The following is a 13,880-nucleotide window of genomic DNA, read 5'->3' as shown; positions in this document are numbered from 1 at the left end:
TCTTTCCTTCTCTGGCAGAAGTAGCCTCTACTCCCAAGAGAGCTATTATAACTATCTCAAATTGGTCTGTGACTCTTCCTCTGCTGCTCCCAGCTCAGCGGATGCCCCAATCATGTCTTAACTGGAACACTATAGTAGCTTCCTAATGGGTCTCTCTCCTTCATTCTGGCGCTGCTCCCCACCTCCTTCCACACTGCTGCCAGAGTGGTCTCCGAGCTCATTTCACTAATGTATATTTGGCCTCCCCATTTTTTTAAAGGCAAAATCCAAACTCCTTAATATCACCCAGAAGACTGTGACGTACTGGCCTACATCCACAACACAATCATATTCGGCCACACTGATTCTTTTCTGTACTCCAGCCATACTAAACATCTCTCAGGCCTGGGAAATCCATGGTCCTCCAGCCCCAAGGCCTTAACACGTGCTCTTCCTGAAATACTCTTTTTACCTCCTGCTCTACCCAACTAACTTCTATTTCTCTTCCCGATCTCATTTTAAACACCCCAACAACCACCCCTAAAAGAAACAAGATCCCCCTATTAGCTGTTTCCTTTGCATCCTGCACTTCATCTAGCATAGATCACAATCATAATTCGCTAACTGGACATGAGCAGAGACAATCCCTGTCTTACTCACCACCATTTCCTCGGGGCCTGTGGGCATACTGTGGGCATTCATTACATACTTGTTAAACAAACACAATAACTTATGGGCTGGGCCCTCTTTAATTTCTATACATTATTTTTTAAAACTAGAAAAAGCACTCAAAAGTGACCTAACATTCTGAATACAGCAACGGAATTGCATCCAAGACCCCTAGGTTCAATTCATATTAGAAATAATACAGCCCCTTCATGCTATTGGTTGGCTGGCATATTGACCAGTTCATTCCACCAATGGTTTAATATAATAAAGTAGTTTATCCTTCTACTGACTGTAAGTCAAGCCATTACCTACTCACTAATCTCTCGGTGAGGATTCTCCACTTTCTTTTAACTATTACTAGTAATTAAGGTATTGTTTAGTTAATAATTTTTAGGAATTATTATCCCCATTTTATAGAGGAGAAACAGAGGCCACATAGGTAGATGAAGCCAAGATTCAAATCCAGATAGGTTTCATCAAAACAAGCCTCTACAAACCAGAAGTGTCCTTCAGTAGTGATGGGAGATCCTGGTGCTCTCCTGAGTCTGGCAGGCCTCCTGCCCGAGGCCATCCGTAAGCAAGCAGGTAAGTGGTGATCTAACTGACTGTTAGAGGATTCCTTTGCTTTAACAATTGCCCTGTCGTGATTGCCCATGGACTGCTACCTGGAAAAGCTGGCTGCCATGTTCTCATCACCAGGCCTGATCACCTTTTTTTTTTTTTTAAAGATTTGACAGAGAGAGATCACAAGTAGGCAGAGAGGCAGGCAGAGAGAGAGAGGAGGAAGCAGGCTTCCTGCTGAGCAGAGAGCCTGATGCAGGACTCGATCCCAGGACCCTGAGATCATGACCTGAGCCGAAGGCAGCGGCTTAACCCACTGAGCCACCCAGGCACCCCAGGCCTGATCACCATATCCTGCCAACAACTAAGTTGGGTCTGTGATTGTTGTTACTTCTGGACATTGTGCCTGGACATTGAGCCTGGAACTTCCTGGCTCACGTAGCCTGCGTCGGTCATTACCATAGCTTAGGTCCCATCTTACTAGACACTGGCCTTGCTCTGGCTTTCCACTCTTCCCATAGACCCCAACATTACGAAGGCTCAGCAGGCCACGCAGCAAATGCACTTGCAAAGAGAACTGTGTGTGGGTGGGTGTGTTTATGTGTAGGTGGGTGTGTTTGAGTGGGGGAAGGCAGAAGCAGCTTGAAATTCTCATTGAGAAAGTATAACACACAAATGATACAATATATAAACAAGTAACAATGTAGCCCAGTGTCAAAATACAAGATTCAGAGAAGACATATGCAGAGTCCGGACAGAAATAGATAGCGATGAGAAAGATTCTTTAGGAGGATTGAGAAACAAAGTGTGACTTCAGTCAGACAAGGAGCTAGATTATAAAAGAACCTGAGTGCCCTAAGCATGTGTTGCCTAAGCTTGAAGTATTTGTGTCAACTTACCATATCTATCAACTACCTGTACTGCTTTTCTTTAAGTTATCTCTTTATTTTTAAGTATTATCTACCCCCCAATGTGGGGCTCAAATTCACTACCCCAGGATCAAGAGTTGCATGCTCTTCTGACTGAGTCAGTCAGGTGCCCCTGTGTAGCTTTTACTATTTTTCTTTAAACTTACTCACTTTTTCTCTGAAATAAATTTATTTCAAAAAGAACTCGTACCATTACTTTTATATCACTATAAGTGCTAGTTGTATTTTTCAAAATAGACAGTGACTCAAAGTATGATGACTAAGATTATAAAAGTATGCCCTGAAGTACTCCTTAAAAACATATCATAGACCAACAGTGGAATGCTAGCCATGCTTGGGGAGGCACCAGCTCAAACACCTGTGTTGATCAACAAATGCCTGACTGTCCCAGGCAACAATGTCATATATTCTCCTTTCTCCTCCTCCCCACCAATACCACCTCCATCCTCCTTCTCATCCAACCTTCTTAATAGAACGATATGTACTCACTCTGTCCACTATTTCTTCCTTCACCTTCTCTTAAACCCACTCCAATCAGGTTTTCAGCCCTACTACTCCACACTTGGCTTCTAAAACACCACTGTTGTTCAGTTTCTTCTTGCCTTACTGGCAAGAAGCTTTCTTTGCGGATACCCCCTTTCTCCTCAATGTCTTAATGTCATTGAGTCCTTGGGCTCAGTCTTGCAAACTCTTTCTTTCTCCCTTGGTGATCTCAGCTCAGCCCATGACTTTAAATATATTACATACAGTCTGTATACTGATGACTCTCAGATTTCGTCTCTAGTTCTGCTCTCTCTCCTGAATCCCCAGTGGATACAGTGTCTACCTGACATCTATACTTAGATATGTGGTAAATATCTCACATTTAACACATTTAATGATCAATTCCCAACTCCCAGTCTTTGCTTCCAAACCTACTCTACTCCCAAGTCTTTCCATCTCAGTTGATGGCAACTACATCCAGAATTCCATCATTTCCTACTCAAATCTCTGCTCCCATCCTGGTCTAATCCCTCATCACCTCTTGTCTCAAAACTACAACTCACTTCTGCCTTGCTTCTTTGTACAGTATAATTTAAATACAAAAGCCTTGTAAAATATGTTAGATCATATCACCTGTCTGTTCAAAAACGTTTAGCGGTCTCCCATCTTCCTCTTGGGGAAAAAACAAAATCTTCACAATGGCCTACAGGGTCTCAGACAATCTCCCTCCCTACTTCCCTGATCTCCTTTGCTCTGTGCTCCTTCTTGCTGACACTGCTCTAGTGTATGGATCTCACCCACTGTCATAGTCCTCTAAGGCTATGGTCATGTCCATTTTGAAGATGAAAAAAAAAAAACTGGAACCCAGGAAGTTCCTTGTCCAAGGTCAACATGCAGTGTTAGAGTAAGAATTTAGTCTCTTTTGGTCCAAGACATGCCTCTCAAGTATACCATGCAGTATCACATAAACCTTTGTTCTTGTAAAAATAGACCCAACTATATTGGAATTTTATTTATGGCAAAGGTGAGATTTCATGTCAGTAGCTAAGTCCGAACAAATGAACATCTATCTGGAAAGAAAATAAAGCTAGATCCCTTCCTCGCCTCTTATGCCTAATTTAATTCCAAGTAGAACAAAGATTTTACTATTAATATGAACCCCAAAAACTTCCAAAACAAGTCACAGTAAAATTATCAATAGTATTAGAGCGGGAAAAGGAAACCCAGAACCACAAAACCCAGAATCATAAAAAGAAAGACTGGTAAATCTAGAACATAAATTTTAAAACTGCTACATGACAAAGGATAAACCAAGTCAAAGACAAATAAATAAAGGAAAAAAGTATTTCAAATGCATATATCAAAAAGCTAATTTCCTAAATTTACTGAGAGCTGGTACAAATTTAAAAAAGGAAAAAAAATAATCTAATTTAAAACAATTGTTTTAAAAGTACATGAAAATATGCCCAACCTCACTTGAAATGAAAGAAATGCAATTTAAATCAGCAAGGAGATATCATTTTTCACCCATCAGGAAACAAAAGGATTCTGATTCTGTTGGCTGCTATCTGCCTCAAAAGAAAAAAAAAGGCATTAGCTTTTACTCATTAGTTCCTAACTATCCTCAAAAACATGTTTGAGAGCTAAATCCATTTTGGCTCTAGTCCTTGCTTTGAAATATCAACATCCAAAATGTAAACCATCACCTCAACAACTTTTCAGGGTACCATCCCTTAATACTTCTACTGCCTTGCCCATGATCTGGCCTCACAGTCTTTGCCTACTTCCCTTCTACAAAACCTTCTCCATACCCGTTGAATTCCTGATCCATAATCAACAAACTCCCTATAACCTCACCCTGGCCCAGAACCCCTCCTCTACCACCTTTAATTAATTGAAATTGGGCTTCCCCAAAGGGATGCTGGCCCTGTAGCCTTCTCCTCTCCCAGGTGATAGCAGCAGATCTCTGACACTCCAGACCATTGTTCCTCCCCATGTTTCTTCCTTTTTTCCTCTTTCAGGTCATTTCCCTTGTTCACCTGTGATTGGGCACATGACTTACCTCCAAGCTCTGCCATAAACAAATGTTGGGGAACCTCACCGTCCACATAGACAATCAATCTAATAATTGACCTCAGAGATTCCTAACTTCATTTCCAAGATCCTTCATTTCATCCTAATCACCCATTCCCATGGTGATACTCTTAACTTTTTCATTTTCTTCAACAGCTTTATTTCAAAAATCTATATTTCAAACAACCTAGGCTTCCTTCCAATTTGCATTATTAACTTCATCAGGACTTCAAGTTTAGGGGCGCCTGGGTGGCTCAGTTGGATTAAGTGTCTGTCCTTGGCTCAGATCATGATCCTAGGGTCCTGGGATGGAGCCTCATATCAGGCTCTCTGCTCAGTGGGAAGCCTGCTTCTCCCTCTGCCCCTCCCTCTGCTCAGGCACTTTCCCTCTCTCTCTCAAATAAACAACATCTTTTTTAAAAAAAGAACTTCAAAAAAAAAAAAAAAGAACTTCAAGTTTATAAAGGTCTCTATTTTCTATCTGTCCTAACAACCCTTTTTTTTTTTTTAACATCCTTACTTATCCATCTTAGATTCCATGAATCACCACTTCATGGTCCCATTTTACCTCCATAAACAATGGTTCTCCTGACTCATTTCAGATCTCAGCCCATTTGCTGCTACGTCAGAAGAGCCTTTCCAGATTATCCTGGCTAGGTGTGGTCACCCTATGACTGCTCTCACAGAAATGTGTTCCACCTTTTCAACATACTTTTCAGAACCATAATATTACATTTATTTTATACTATCTGATAAATATCGGTCTTCCCCATTAGACCATAAGATACATGAAAGTGAAACTGGGTAGGAGAGAGACTTTTTTTTTTAAGATTTTATTTATTTATTTGTCAGAGAGAGAAAGAGAGAGCACAAGCAGGGGAAGTAACAGGCAGAGGGAGAAGCAGGCTTCCCCCTGAACAGGGAGCCAGAAGCTGGGCTTGATCCTAGGACCCCAGGATCATGACCTGAGCTGAAGGCAGAGATTTAACCAACTGAGTCCCCAGTAGCCCCCAGAGAGACCTTCACTTTTCATTTTATCCCATTTTGTATTGTTTGAATGTTGTGGCCACCTATTAAGATTTTTTTAAGGTAAAATCATGACTCTTATATAAACTAAAATGAGTAAATATCAGAAATTTGATTTAACTCATTAATTAATGAGGGAACCAGTAATATGTCATAATTAGTTCAAAGGAGAATTCAAAGAAGCACATGCATGTGGGCAATAAAAATTGCTAAAATAATGTATAAATAGCTGCAAAATAGACCCATCCTCAGGGTAGAAATCAATTGAATTCCACGGCCCACAATTCATTCGCATTTCTATAAACAAGAATTACTTCATTATTATCAATTTTCGAAAATATACAAGATTGTAAAATAGCTCAAAACAGTCAAAGACTGAGATAAGCTGGAATGGTACATAAACAGGACACTTTATTTATTTTCTTAGGACACTTAATATTTTTTACCTATTTCAAAGTTGTTTGTAATTTCTCCTGCTACATCAATTATGAATAGTATACATTAATATATATACCAATTACTACTTAGTTTTTTAATAATGTTAATAAGTATTACGTATATGAAGAATTATGCCCCAGTTTTCTATGTTTTTATATATGAAAAAAAGGGTGTGAGTTTTATTTTTTTTTAAAGATTTTGTTTATTTTTTTTTCCAATTTATTTATTTTCAGAAAAACAGTATTCATTATTTTTTCACCACACCCAGTGCTCCATGCAAGCTGTGCCCTCTATAATACCCACCACCTGGTACCCCAACCTCCCACCCCCCCACCACTTCAAACCCCTCAGACTGTTTTTCAGAGTCCATAGTCTCTCATGGTTCACCTCCCCTTCCAATTTACCCAAATTCCCTACTCCTCTCTAACGCCCCTTGTCCTCCATGCTATTGGTTATGCTCCACAAATGAGTGAAACCATATGATAATTGACTCTCTCTGCTTGACTTATTTCACTCAGCATAATCTCTTCCAGTCCCGTCCATGTTGCTACAAAAGTTGGGTATTCATCCTTTCTGATGGAGGCATAATACTCCATAGTGTATATGGACCACATCTTCCTTATCCATTCATCCGTTGAAGGGCATCTTGGTTCTTTCCATAGTTTGGCGACTGTGGCCATTGCTGCTATAAACATTGGGGTACAGATGGCCCTTCTTTTCATGACATCTGTATCTTACCTGATTTCAAGCTTTATTACAAAGCTGTAATCACCAAGACAGCATGGTACTGGCATAAAAACAGACACATAGACCAGTGGAACAGAGTAGAGAGCCCAGATATGGACCCTCAACTCTATGGTCAATTAATCTTTGACAAAACAGGAAAAAATATACAGTGGAAAAAAGACAGTCTCTTCAATAAATGGTGCTGGGAAAACTGGACAGCTATATGTAGAAGTATGAAACTCGACCATTCTCTTACACCGTACACAAAGATCAACTCAAAATGGATAAAAGACCTCAACGTGAGACAGGAATCCATCAGAATCTTAGAGGAGAACATAGGCAGTAATCTCTTTGATATCAGCCACAGCAACTTCTTTCAAGATATGTCTCCAAAGGCAAAGGAAACAAAAGCGAAAATAAACTTCTGGGACTTCATCAAAATCAAAAGCTTCTGCACAGCAAAGGAAACAGTCAAAAAAACAAAGAGGCAACCCACGGAATGGGAGAAGATATTTGCAAATGACAGTACAGACAAAAGGTTGATATCCAGGATCTATAATGAACTCCTCAAACTCAACCCACACGAAACAGACAAACACATCAAAAAATGGGCAGAAGATATGAACAGACACTTCTCCAATCAAGACATACAAATGGCTATCAGACACATGAAAAAATGCTCATCATCATTAGCCCTCAGGGAGATTCAAATTAAAACCACATTGAGATATCACCTTACACCAGTTAGAATGGCCAAAATTAACAAAACAGGAAACAACATGTGTTGGAGAGGATGTGGAGAAAGGGGAACCCTCTTACACTGTTGGTGGGAATGCAAGTTGGTGCAGCCTCTTTGGAGAACAGTGTGGAGATTCCTCAAGAAATTAAAAATAGAGCTTCCCTATGACCCTGCAATTGCACTCCTGGGTATTTACCCCAAAGATACAGATGTCGTGAAAAGATTTTGTTTATTTATTTGACAGACAGAGATCACAAGGAGGCAGAGAGGCAAGCAGAGACAGAGTAAGGGAAGCAGGCTCCCTGCTGAGCAGAGAGCCCGATTCAAGGCTCGATCCCAGGACCCTGGGATCATGACCTAAGCCAAAGGCAGAGGCTTTAACCCACTGAGCCACCCACGTACCCCTGTGAGTTTTATTTTAAATGTTTCAACTGAATTACAACTAATAAATGACATTACATTAGTTTCAGGTATACAATATAACAATTTGACATTTGTTTATATTGCAAAATGATCACCTCAATATGTCTACTTAACATCCATCACCACAAATAGTTGCAATTTTTTTCTTTTAAGAAATTTTAAAATCTAGCCTCTTACAACTTTCAAATATACAATACAGTACTGTTAACTATAGTCACCATGCTGTACATTACATCCCCAGGACTGACTTGTTTTATAATTGGAAGTTTGTACCTTTTGACCACCTTCACTCATTTTGCCCATCCCCACCCTCCACCCTCCACCTCTGGCAACCACCAAGCTGTTCTCTGTATCTCTGAGTTCAGGTTTCTAATTTTTTTTCAATTTTTAATTTTTTTGTTTTTAAAGATTATTTATTTATTTGACAGAGAGAGCGATCACAAATAGGCAGAGAGGCAGAGAGAAAGGAGGAAGCAGTCTCCCTGCTGAGCAGAGAGCCCAATTCGGGGCTCGATCCCAGGACCCAAGCCATAGGCAAAGGCCTAACCAACTGAGCCACCCTGGCGCCCTTTTTTTTTTTTTTTTTTTTTTTAAGATTTTACTTATTTATTTGTGATAGCTCAAGCAGGGAGAGCAGCAGAGGGAGAGGGAGAAGCAGGCTCCCGCACAGCAGGCAGTCTGCCATGGTGTTCAATCCCATGACCCTAGGATCCTGACCTGAGCCAAAGCAGACTCTTAACAGACTGAGCTACCCAGGTGTCCCAAGTTCGGTTTTTTTTTTTACATTCCGCTTATAAGAAAGAGATTGTATGGTATTTTATTTGGCTTTTCAGTGTCCAGTTGTATATATTCTTTATATATTTTGGATATTAATCTCTTATAAGATATATTATTTTTAAATATCTTCTCCCATTCAGTAGGTTGCTTTTTCGTTTTGTTGGTTTCCTTCACTTTGCAAACGCTTTTTTATTTTGATGTAGAACCTCTATTTTTGTTTTGGTTGCTTATGCTCTTAGTGTCAAATCTGAAAAACAATCACCAAGACCAATGTCAAGTAGGCTCACTGCCTATGTTTTCCAGGAATTTCATGATTTCAGGTGTCACATTCAAGTCTTGTTGCTTGCTCTCCGTCCGGCACGCCCACCACAGACGCCATACCTGCTTCTAGGCCACTTTTGGTGACAAATTCCGAGTTTCTCTGATGATTTTGCTTCCGGGTGGCTCCAAATTTGGAGCGGCTGTTTGGACAGACAGTGGTGGAGGCCTGGCACACACAGATCTCTGGCAGAAACCTACCTCTGTTAGCCAGCCCCTCCCCTTGCATCCGGGCAACTTCCACACCCGCTGCAGTAGCCTGGCCTCGGAGCGTTCAGGTGGCGACAGACCTGCAGAGGAAGATCCAGGCAGTCACCGCAGTGAGCCCCTATGGATTCCGCAAGCATCAGTTCTTCCTCATCAGCTGGAACTGAGAAGGTGATCCTGGCTTCCACAGGGACATGCAGTCATTTTCACCACCTGGGATAACCTCATCCTTGGCAGGATCCAGGTCTTCAGGGACTCTTGTGTCTGCGAAGCGTTTTCTATGCAGGGCCCACATCCAGTGGCCACAGGTGTGGAGTCCTATATGGGCTGTGGCCACAAAGCCCCTGGCTGTCACTATGGAGCTGTCAGTTGTGAAGGATGCAAAATGTATTCACAAGGGGCATATGGAAAAATTTGACCTACAGCTGTCAGAGCAACTAAGACTGCATCGTCAGTAAGCACCACCAGAACAGCTGTCAGTCTTGTTAACTGAAAAAAATGATTAGAAATGGGTATGGAAATGTAATCTACACAGTGTGAACAGAAGCCCTTTGGCAGGGGTGGCAGGGGGGGAGCTGCAGAGAAGAAGCCTTTTGATGTGCAATGCGAGAAACCAAGCAATTGTGCCACCTCAACTAAGAAACAGATCTTCTTAATCCAGGACGCTCATGAACACCCAGGAGCCTTTGATATGTGGGAGTGGTATGGTTCTCCTGATGATGTATTCTAAACCTGAGACAAGCCAGGAGGCACTGGACATACTGACAAATGTAGTAGCCTCCCCTGCCCACCTAAATGCATCCCTTAACAATGGTAATGTCAGAAGTACTGTGGGAGAATCAGTCTGCAAAGTAAGATTCCTAGAGCTTCGCAAAAGCACCTGATACCGTAGATGGCTTCATGTCTCCATGCCTGGCAGATGAGACAGACACTAGTGGAGGAGGCAGCACCCATGTCATCATTGGAGACCAGTCCCCACCTGTCACTGAAGTCAAAGACACCCTCCTTTTAGACACATCACATCTAGATTCATGATGCCCAGCCCCATTCCAGAATACCTCAATATGAGCTACATCTGCAAGTCTATATCCTGCTTGCTTTTTCCTCCCCATCATGAACCCAGGTCAATCCAGCAGTTCAGACACTTGGTCAGGAATGCAACACCAGCCTCGTGCTGCCCTGCTAAAATAAGCTCTTCACCCTTGGCCTGACCCAGTGTGCCCAGGTGGTGAGTCTCTCCTGTGTCCTGGCAGCTACCACCAACCATCTGCAGAAAAGCATCCAGGAAGATAAACTTGCTGGTTATTAAAGTAGTCATGGAGCACATCAGGAAGCATCAGAACTTCTGTTATCAGTATGGTAGAACTGGATATAGACAGCTAGGAGTATGCATCCCTTAAAGCTATAGTTCTCTTTAGTCTTGAGGATCCAGGTTTGACCAGTACAAACCAAAGCGAAAAACTCCCTCCTCCCCCCACCCCCAAAAAACCTGAGATGGACTTCTAAGACTATGTTGAGAAACCCTACTCAGAAGACATCTTCTGAATGGCCCAGATTCTCATCTGTCTGCTAGCACTTAGGCTAATAAGCTCCAAAATAATAGAACTTAATTTTTTTCACCTTATTTACTTATTTATTTACTTAATTTATTTATTGGTCTTATTGTCAATGTTATGATAGCATAATTCCCTTTATCCTCAAGATAAAGATGACAAAGTACAACGGCCAGATCACCAGAGCCAGTCTCTGGTAGACACCACAAACCTGCTGAGGAGCAAAAGAATCTTCCCAGGACCATTCATATACAAAGACAATGAAATAGTGGTACTTGGATAGGTACAAATATTCCCAGTGAGTTAGCCATGTCATACCTGGTTTCTTTCTTTCTTTTTTTTTTCTTTCTAAATTTTATTTATTTATTTATTTATTTATTTATTTATTTGAGAGAGAGAGAACATGAGAAGGAGGAGGGTCAGAGGGAGAAGCACACTCCCTGCCAAGCAGGGAGCTTGCCCTGATGCGGGACTCGATCCTGGGATTCCAGGATCATGACCTGAGCCAAAGGCAGTGACCTAACCAACTGAGCCACTCAGGCGCCCTGGTACCTGGTTTTTTCTTACTTGTTAATCCCAGACAATAGCAACCAAAAGACTAAAAAGATCCTTTCCTGCCATAAGAAATGTTTCAATGCCTTTTGATGACACAGTAGATTTTGGAAAAATCCTTTAATTTGTATTTAGAAATTCTCAAAGGGCAAAAAAAAAAAATCAAATTTTTGTAATATCATTCTTGGATTGAGCCCCAAGGGAGGCTCGCTGCTCAGCCAGGAGTCTGCTTCTCCCTCTGCCTCTCTCTCTGACTGGTGTTTTTTCTTGCTTTCTCTCTGTGTCAAATAAATGGATAAAATATTTAAGGAAGGAAGGAAGGAAGAAACTTAAGATAGACATTTACAAATAATTCACCATTAACATTCCATTTAATGCTTAGCTTGTCACCTAAGAAATTTTATTAAACAGTATTTTTAAGAACACAAAACTAAGTGGACAGAATGATAGAATTCAAGGCAATATTCTCCCAACCTCTTCCAAAGAAGAATAAAATCACAAAGGATTACTATGTCCTTTTGCCTTGTACTTATAGTAATTTGCATTAATATGGCATACAATGTTTTTTTCTCATATTCAATAAAGCAGCTAATAGCCCATTAAAGTTGTTCCTTAAAAAAAAAAAGATTAAAGCTTAGCAAAACTAAAATTTTCAGAGATCTGATTTTAAAATTTCAAGAGGTAATTAGATAACCTGTGCTTTTATTTATTTATGCATTAAGTATGATAGATTCTAACATGTGTTACTTTTTAAAAAGTATTGGCACTTAAAATTATTTCTATTCAGCAAATTTCAGAGCAAATTACACAGGTATTGCTGTGTATTACCTGTGCCATTTCTATTAGCCTTTTGGTGGAAATCAAAATCAGTAAACTACACATTGAAACAGTAATGTGTGTTAAATTAACACTAGACTACTACATGCCTATTGTTTATTTTTAAACACAAGAATTACCCACATAATGCCCTTAATTCACCTGTCAGTCCTTGCTATTATGTTGCCCTTTTACTGGACTAAAAAAAGGGGGGGATACCAATTTCTAAAGATTACTATTTTTAATTGAAAGTTTTACTGAGATAATTTTATTCTTTAAAAGATTTTATTTATTTGACAGAGAGAGAGAACACACAAAAAAGGGGGAATGGCGGGCAGAGGGAGAAGCAGACTCCCTGCAGAGCAGGGAGCCTGATTCAGGACTCGATCTCAGGATCCTGGGATCATGACCTGAGCCGAAGGCAGATGCATAACTGACTGAGCCACTCAGGCATCTTATTGAGGCACTCGAGGTGCCTTAGTGGCTCAGTGGGTTAAAGCCTCTGCCTTCAGCTCAAGTCAGGGAGCCTGCTTCCTCCTCTCTCACTGCCTGCCTCTGCCTAATTGTGATCTCTGTCAAACAAATAAATAAAATCTTTAAAAAAAAAACCACAAACTCTTACAACTCAATAATAGAAACAAATAGCCCAATTCTTAATGGACAAATTATCTCAATAGATATTTCTCTAATGAAGTCATACACATGGCCAATAAACACATCGAAAAATGCTCAATATCATTAGCACATCAGAGACATGCAAATTACAAGTAAATGAGATACCACGTCATACCCACTAGGATGGCTGGAATCAAAGAGGAAGATAATAACAAGTGTCATAAGAATGTAGATAAACCTGAACCATTACCATATGACCCAGAAATTATACTCCTAAGTGTGTATCCAGGAGAATAGAAACATAGACCAAAAAAAAAATTTTACACAAATGTTCATAGCAGAATTATTCATAATAGCCAAAAAGCAGGAAAGACCTAAATCCAACATATGAATGGGTAAATAAATGTGGCATATCTACACCATAACATATTATTCAGCAATAAAAAAGAATGAATAATGTGTGTTACATCATAACCTGAATTTTGAAATTGTGATGCTAAGTGAAAGAAGCTAGTCACAAAAGACCCTATATTTTATGATTCCATTTACATGAAATATGCAAAATAGGCAATCACACAGAAACAGAAAATGGATTAGGGATTGCCTGGGGCTGAGGGAGGGGATGGGGAGAAACAGGGAATGACTTCTAGTAGTTAGTGGGTTTCTTTTTGGAGTGATGAAAATACTCTTAAATTGATTGTGACAATGGTTGCAGATATCTGTGAATATACTAAAAACCATCGATTTGTATACCATAAATGGGTGAATCGTATGGTGTGTAAATCATAACTCAATAGAGCTCTTATTTATTTTTTAATGGTTAGAAAAAAAAAAAGTAAATCTCTAGTGTCCTTCATGTTTCACTTTTATAAACATACTCACCTTCTTCCCAACCCTCCCTATCCCTATTTCTACTCAGTGACAGTCACTCACCTGCCTTCCATTTTTAAAATTTTGTTACTTCAAAACTGTTACATATGTTACATACAGTATGTA

At 40.2% G+C, this 13,880-nt stretch overlaps 1 pseudogene; it reads left to right on the top strand.

Annotated features, from left to right (window-relative positions):
• Positions 1-1,166: 1,166 nt before the first annotated feature.
• LOC122910151 lies at positions 1,167-11,269 on the top strand (annotated as a pseudogene).
• The last annotated feature ends 2,611 nt before the right edge of the window (positions 11,270-13,880 follow it).

The sequence above is a fragment of the Neovison vison genome, chromosome 6 (assembly GCF_020171115.1).
Source record: "Neovison vison isolate M4711 chromosome 6, ASM_NN_V1, whole genome shotgun sequence".
NCBI classification, from domain to species: Eukaryota; Metazoa; Chordata; class Mammalia; order Carnivora; family Mustelidae; genus Neogale; species Neogale vison.
Note: the sequence above shows the minus strand (reverse complement) of the source record. Positions and strands in the feature narration are given on the sequence as shown.